Source organism: Centropristis striata, chromosome 20 (assembly GCF_030273125.1).
Source record: "Centropristis striata isolate RG_2023a ecotype Rhode Island chromosome 20, C.striata_1.0, whole genome shotgun sequence".
In the NCBI taxonomy this organism is placed as follows: Eukaryota; Metazoa; Chordata; class Actinopteri; order Perciformes; family Serranidae; genus Centropristis; species Centropristis striata.
The window spans coordinates 5217586-5225140 of NC_081536.1; positions in this window are offsets into that span (position 1 = coordinate 5217586).

Genomic DNA, 7555 nt, shown 5'->3' on the forward strand with positions numbered 1-7555 from the left:
CTTTTTCATTATTTATTTATTCATTAAATAAACATTTAAACAATAAACAAGCTCTATTTTGATGCTTTTTTTATGCAGTCAGGTATGTCATATTTTTAAAAATCCCTTTGTAAAATCGACTTATTTTATGAATTCGAAAAAAAAGGTCAGTGGGCCACCCAGCACTTTATTACGGGCCACATTTGGCCCCCAGGCCTTAAGTTGAGTATTACTGGTCTACATTTAATAAAAAAAGAGCTGATTTCCTCCATTGATTTATCTAGTTATAAACCATACTTTTCATCATTTCCAGCTAAAAATCTATCTATCATGATGCCAAACAGACAGAGAATACAGGGCTGACACATCGTCTGCAAGGAGACCCTGGTGTTAAAACTGTGACATATGCATTATAAGCAGCACACACACACACACACACACACACACACACACACACACACACAAAAGGGTGCATATGATCCATGCACACACACCAGCATGCCGGGCGTGTGCCGTGTCCAGGACCTGAAGAGTCTGGTCCTCTGAGGGCCGGCGGCAGCAGAGAGCTGGGACAGAGAGGATCAGGCACTGGAGCAGAAGGCAGGGGCCGGGGCTCTGAGGGCCAGGCCTGTCTGCAGAGGCTCGGTCGGGGCCGGCGAGAGGAGCTCGGCGGCGTTGTGCTGCGACAGCCTCGTCCAGATGGCTGCTGTGTGATTTAGCAGAAACGGGAAGCAGCTGTGGCCAGCGCTGAGCCCCCCACGCTTGACTGGGACCCAACAGGGGAGGGAGGGCATTTGCATGAGAGGGATAATCTGGCCAACACACTGTGGCCCTGCCAGGATCCCAAATCTCACTTCCCCTTTCAGCCAGCTGACTGAAATACTCCTTTAAGAGTCAGACTGTGAACAGGATCCAACAAGATGTTAGTACTCAACGGTTTCTACTCTTTAAATCACTCTGTCCCACTATAGATTATTCACTGCAGATTTTATCAGTTTAGGCGATGTTTCATCTTCAACATGTGGGGCCCAGTAGCTGCATCCAGTGTAGCTAGTGTTTCACCCAGTGGTGGAAAGTCACTAAATACACTTACTCAATGGCTTTTCTTAAGCACAGTTTCAAGTTCCTATATACTTTATACTTGTCAACTACATTTAAGAGAGAAATATACACTGTAAAAAAAGATAAACAATAGCTGCTCAATAAAATTTAGGCAACAGATTGCATGCAATATTATTAATTAAATCTGACTATGCTACAAGTTGAGTTATTAACTTAACAGGAAGTGCCTGTCAATTAAAAACAGACTAATTCTATTGTGTTGGATTCATTCAAAATTCTCTTGATTTAGAATTACATACACATACAGATTTTATTTAATGTGATCAGAATAAGTAGATTCTATCTCAAACATTTTTATATTAAAGTTACTTAAACAACTGCCTCAAAATCAAGGATGCATTTATATTTAATACATTTTATCAAATATATTAAGTAAAATTAAATGACTACAGAATAATTTATTACAGTGTACTTTCTACTCCACTACATTTCTTAACAGGTTCAAGTTACCGGTTATTTTTTGAATTACAATCAATTGACTAAATTGCATTAAACCAGTGTTTCTGGCTTGTGATAATGTAAGAAATCAAAACCCTGAGTCTGTAGGGGCCTCCTGTCACGTTTCAGATGTCTGAGAGGTGTTAGCAGTTTTACAGAAGACACATTTCCTCTCTAAACGTCTCACATGGTTTCATTTGAACTGTTTGTGGCCCAAAGAAGCCAGTTTCCAGTTTAACCCATTATCCCATGAAGTATCTTACAACTATTATTATTATTATATATACTGTTGCTGACATTACTATTATAATTACTATATACTGTAATATGGGATGAATAAAGTAATCTATCTATCTATCTATCTATCTATCTATCTATCTATCTATCTATCTATCTATCTATCTATCTATCTATCTATCTATCTATCTATCTATCTATCTATCTTACAACCCATCAGACCTGTTTTGTGACCCACTTGGAACCAGTGAAACCCCCTAACTGTTTATCAAAAGGTATTATACTCACATTTTCAGGAAAGGAGCATGTTTATTTTTGATGCTTCAGAGTTCTAAAAGCATTTTTTTTACTCTTACTCATTTATTCAGTCGAATGCACAGTACTTCCCAAACATACATATTTTTTTTGCTAAAGTGTTAGCAAAAATGCACGTGTGTAAGGCCTTCCTCCATTTTCTGATTCTGATTCTGAATTTTTTTTTTCAAGAATTCAAGTTAACATGGGATGAGCAATTAATATACAGTTTTGTGGATGAAGTATTCTTTTAATATTTGAGTCATGATTGGCTTGGTGACACCTGTGGTCACTGGTTGTAACAGCAACTGCAGTTTACAACTACAGTTTACAGTGCAGCCAAACAGCCAAAATCATGATGTTATGATAATGTTGCACTGGTGAAAGAAGTATTCAGATCCTTTATTTAAGTTAAAGTACTACTACCACACTGTGAAATTACTCCACTACAAGTAAAAGTACTGCGTTTGAAACTAACTTAAGTAAAATTACAAAAGTATCAGCATCACAATGTACTTAAAGTATTAAAAGTAAAATTACTCATTATGCAGAATAACGAACTCAGATTGTTTTATATGTTCTTAATATATTACCAGATTATTTGTATTGATGCATTTATGTAAGCAGTATTTCACTGTTGTCCTGGTAGGGCTAATTATAACTATTTAAGATACTTTCATGTGGTTTAATTTATAAACATGCATATTCATTATAAATGTATCATATAGTTTATGTTAAAGTAACTATGTATGAAAAGTACCTAAAGCTGTCAGATAAATGTAGTGGAGTATGTTGCACACCACTCGAGTAGTTTCTTTAGAATAATATAGGTAACACACTGGATTGCTTCCTATGAATCTTTAGTGCATGTGAAACAATAGAAATCAACTGCGGAAATGGCGGACCCAGCCACCAATAAGGACAACTACTATTTACAGAAGGAACTGTGTGATTCTGGGCTATATACATACAACTGAATTGAGTTGAGTTGAGTTGAGTTGAGTTGAGTTGAGTTGAGTTGAGTTGAGTTGAACTGAATTGAATTGAATTGAATTGAATGGAATGGAATGGAATTGGATGGAATGGAATGGAATGGAATTGAATGGAATGGAATTGGATGGAATGGAATTGGATTGGATTGGATTGGATTGAATTGAATTGAATTGAATTGGATTGGATTGAATTGAATTGAATTGAATTGAATTGAATTGAATTGAATTGAATTGAATTGGATTGAATTGAACTGAGTTGACTTGAGTTGAGTTGATTTGAGTTGAGTTGCAAGAGGGTTGCCGATTTGACAACTGCGGCTCTTCCGTGTGGAGTTTGCATGTTCTCCCCGTGTCAGCGTGGGTTCTCTCCGGGTTCTCTGGCTTCCTCCCGCAGTCCAAAAACATGCACTTAGGTTTAATTGGTGACTCTAAAATTGCCAATAGGTGTGAATGAAAGCGTGACTGTCTGTACCTATGTGTCTGCCCTGCGACAGTCTGGAGACCTGTCCAGGAAGTATCCCGCCTCTCACCCAATGTCAGCTGGACCGACCCGAGTGCAGATAAGCAAATAAGGATAAGGATAATGAATGAATGAATGAATGAATGAATGAATTGAATTGAATTGAATTGAATTGAATTACATTATACTGAATTGAGATGAGTTGAATTGAATTGAAGAAATTACAGAATGGATATGGCAATTGCTGGAATATGATATATTAAAAAAATGAAACAGGGGAAACAGGGTTTGATTTCATACATTCAGTTTTAAATCTGAAGGATTATAACTTTCAGTACATTTTGCTGTAAAATATGACTTTACTTTTACTCGCATACAATTTTGAATGCAGGAATTTATTTTGTTTTTACATTATTGTGCAGATACTTAAGTGGAGGTTCTGACAAGTATATTGGCAGGAAAATGACATGCTTTTTCTTTTTTGCCAATTAACACACTATGATGTGTGTTTATGACCACATAACCCCAGATGTGACCACTGCTGCACAGCCACAGTCAAATTGAGCTACAAGCTTACACCATATGGCTGAGTTTGCAGCCCGTACTCTATGGATCCCAGCAGCACCAAAGGAATTCTGCGCATCTGTCCCGGTCCAGCTGTGAGGAGTCCCCGTGTTTGCGGAGATGCCCGAGAGGGGGTTGTGTGTGACGACTCTCGCTGCTGGCTAATTCAACAAAGTTTCAATACAGTGGCCAAACCACACATGTCTGAAATATTTATCAGGGACCTGACAAAAAGATGAAAAATAAATGAAAGTCTTTTTTCATGGTCTTCCAGATTTTCAAAGATTGTTTCATTAAATTTACATGAGAATTTCATTTCATGTGTGCACAATCTATAATGGTCCTCCTCAACAGCACAGTGTATGTAAAAACATCAGCATGAATCTCTGCTGACCACTTGGCTTTAGATTTAGTTAAGTTTAAGTTTCTGCTGTGTGGAAGAGTGTCAGAATCCATGTTTTTTTTTTTTAAATTAGAAGTGAGAAATTAAGTGAACAGTTATAACACTATGGATCAGGGTGTGAACTTAAAATTCAAACAATGGAGCTTATTGTCTAAAAAAAAAAAAAGGGATGTATTGCAGAAACAGATTTTCCTGTTGAGTCCTCCACTGTCTTAATCACTAACAGGAAGGGAGGCAAAGCTTTTCGATTCTTTTTTTATATATAAAAAGAACTCATGAGACCAAGGATACTGTGTGTGTTGCCTAACTTCCGTGGATATGATTAACACATCCAGCCTCGGGAACATTTCAGGACAACGAGACTTCAGGCATCAAACGATAAGAGATGTGTGTTAACAGAGTGATCACACTGCCCTCTGTGGATTAGAGCAGGGATTCCCAAAGTGTGGTGCGTGGACCCCTGGGGGTGCGTGAGCTGCTGCTAGGGGGTGCACGAGATGAAAAATGTAATGGCGGTCTGATAATGACACAATTACATTTTTTTCCCCCCACACAATAAAGACGTGTTATTAATTAATTAATAAATACAGGCTATTCAATTTTGTGTCATTTTTTGGTCATTTTTGCATCTATTTTGGTCATTTTTGCATCTATTTTTTGGTAGTTTGGTAATTTTTACATGTATTTTTTGTCAATTTGTTTCTATTTTGATAATTTTGTGTCATCTTTGGTCATTTTTGCATCTATTTTTGGTTGTTTTTGATCTTATAATGAAGTGTAGAAGAAGTTATCTTCTAGTTCTTGTATCATTTTTCCAACCTGTGTTAGGATGACGGGGTTGTGTTCACTCCACGCTCATTTAAATTTGCTGCAATTTTTGTTCAATGCAGCTCAAAATATTATCACATTTTCCCAACTGATCGGCTTTCTGCCTCTGATCCTGAGCCTGTCATCATCCTCCACCTTTAATTTGGCTATAAAAAATCTTATTGCATTTTGTTTTTTTGAAATTTTTTGATTGGGGGTGCATCAACCCGGTTGGGACATAGAAGGGGGTGCACGGCTAAAAAAGTTTGGGAACCGCTGGATTAGAGGGAAGAGGATCAGCTGGGAAATGCCATAATTTAAACAAGATAAAGTTACTGTGCAATTCAATTCAATTCAATTCAAACAACTTTATTAATCCCACAAGGGGCAATTCATTTTGTTAACGTGCCATCAGCCATCATCAGACTGTAACCACCCGGCCCACCACCTGTTTGCCCTCCTGCCTTCAGGAAAACGCTACACTGCAAAAAAAGAAAAGTTGGGTGAACTCAAAATTTCAAGGCAACAAACTTCGATAAAATTTTAAGTTGGACAATTAAACTAAATATTTTAAGTTTTGTTTTTGAGTTTGCTCAACTCAACACAACTGTAAGTTGTACTAACTTATAATTTTACATTGTAATAACTTTTAATCCTTACTTCTGCTAACTTCTGCAATGTGCTGAATTGGCACGATTGTAACGCCGCTATGAAATGCCAGCTAATGTTGCGAACACAATTTTGAGTTAGCATTGATACGCTAATGGCTACTCTTGTAGCTGTAACAAGCAGCGCTGCTAACATCAGTTAGCCGCTAGCATCAGTTAGCCGCTAGCATCAGTTAGCCGCTAGCTTTCGCTAATGACCAAATTTCACCGCTTTCCCACATTTCACAACAAAGAAATAAGAGTTATCAGAACTATTGTCCCTTGTTGTGAACCCCAACTTAAAGATATAAGTAACAACAACTCACCAACTTGTTTTTGAGCAGACAACTGGCTTCCTTTGTTGTGCTAACTTACATTGTTGCCCTAAATGTCAATAATTTATTTCCAAGTTTTACCAACTTAAATCACTGTCTTAGGCCAAAAAATACAAGTTGGCTTTTTTGCAGTGTACAGGTCACAAAAATCATGGACAAAAAAAAAAAAACAGACTAAAAAACAGTTTCTTTCCCACAGCAATACAAACCCTTAATAGACAATAACACATCATTTGCATCCATCGCCACTTTATATTTTACCTTTTAACTATTTATTATCTTTTCGACTATTTATTACATGTGCGTAATGTCTAAATGTCTTTTTTTAAGCACCTTTCATATGAGAAGCACAGATAAACTTTGTTGTACATTTTTTAATACAATGACAAAGGAAATCTTGAATCTTGTAGGGTTGGGCAATATGATGATATATATATATCATGATAACAGTTTTTTTCTAAGTAATTTCTATTGCAATGATTAAATAAAGCAGCTAAACTCTATAATGGTAACATTTACTTCACTTGGATAATATTTATGTTCTGATCTTTGCACTTGGAAGCAAAGCTTGAGCGAACCATAATGAGCTGATTCGCTTTACCATGTTATCATAGAGACTATTTACTTTTTAATTTACAAGAAAACAGGCTATATCCGGCAGTGGTGGGAAAAAATATTCAGATCACTTACTTAAGTAAAAGTACTAATACCACAATGTGAAATGACTCCACTACAAGTAAATATCCTGCATTCAAAACGTACTTAAGTAAAAGTACAAGTATCAGCATCAAAATGTACTTAAAATATCGGAAGTAAAAGTACTTGTTATGCAGAATGAACCGACTCATATTTTTTTAAATATATTATTGGATTATTATTATTGATGCATAAGGAGTGTTTTACTGCTGTATACCTTTGTGGTTTAATTCCTAAACATGCGTAATCACTCCAAATTTAACTTTTTTTTATGTTAAATCTTGACCTGAAACGTACCTTAAGCTGTCAGCTAAATGTAGTGGAGTAAAATGTACAATATTTGCCTCTAAATGTAGTGAAGTAGAAGTATAAAGTTACATATATATATAGAAATACTCAAGTAGAGTAAAAGTACCTCAAAATTGTACTTAAGTACAGTACTTGAATAAAAATGTACTTAGTTACATTCCACCACTGATATCCAGATATATATTGTTAACAAGATATTAAATTGTATACTGGGATGGAAGATTTATGCCATATCACGTGTTTCCATTTTGATGCATAAACAAATATGAACA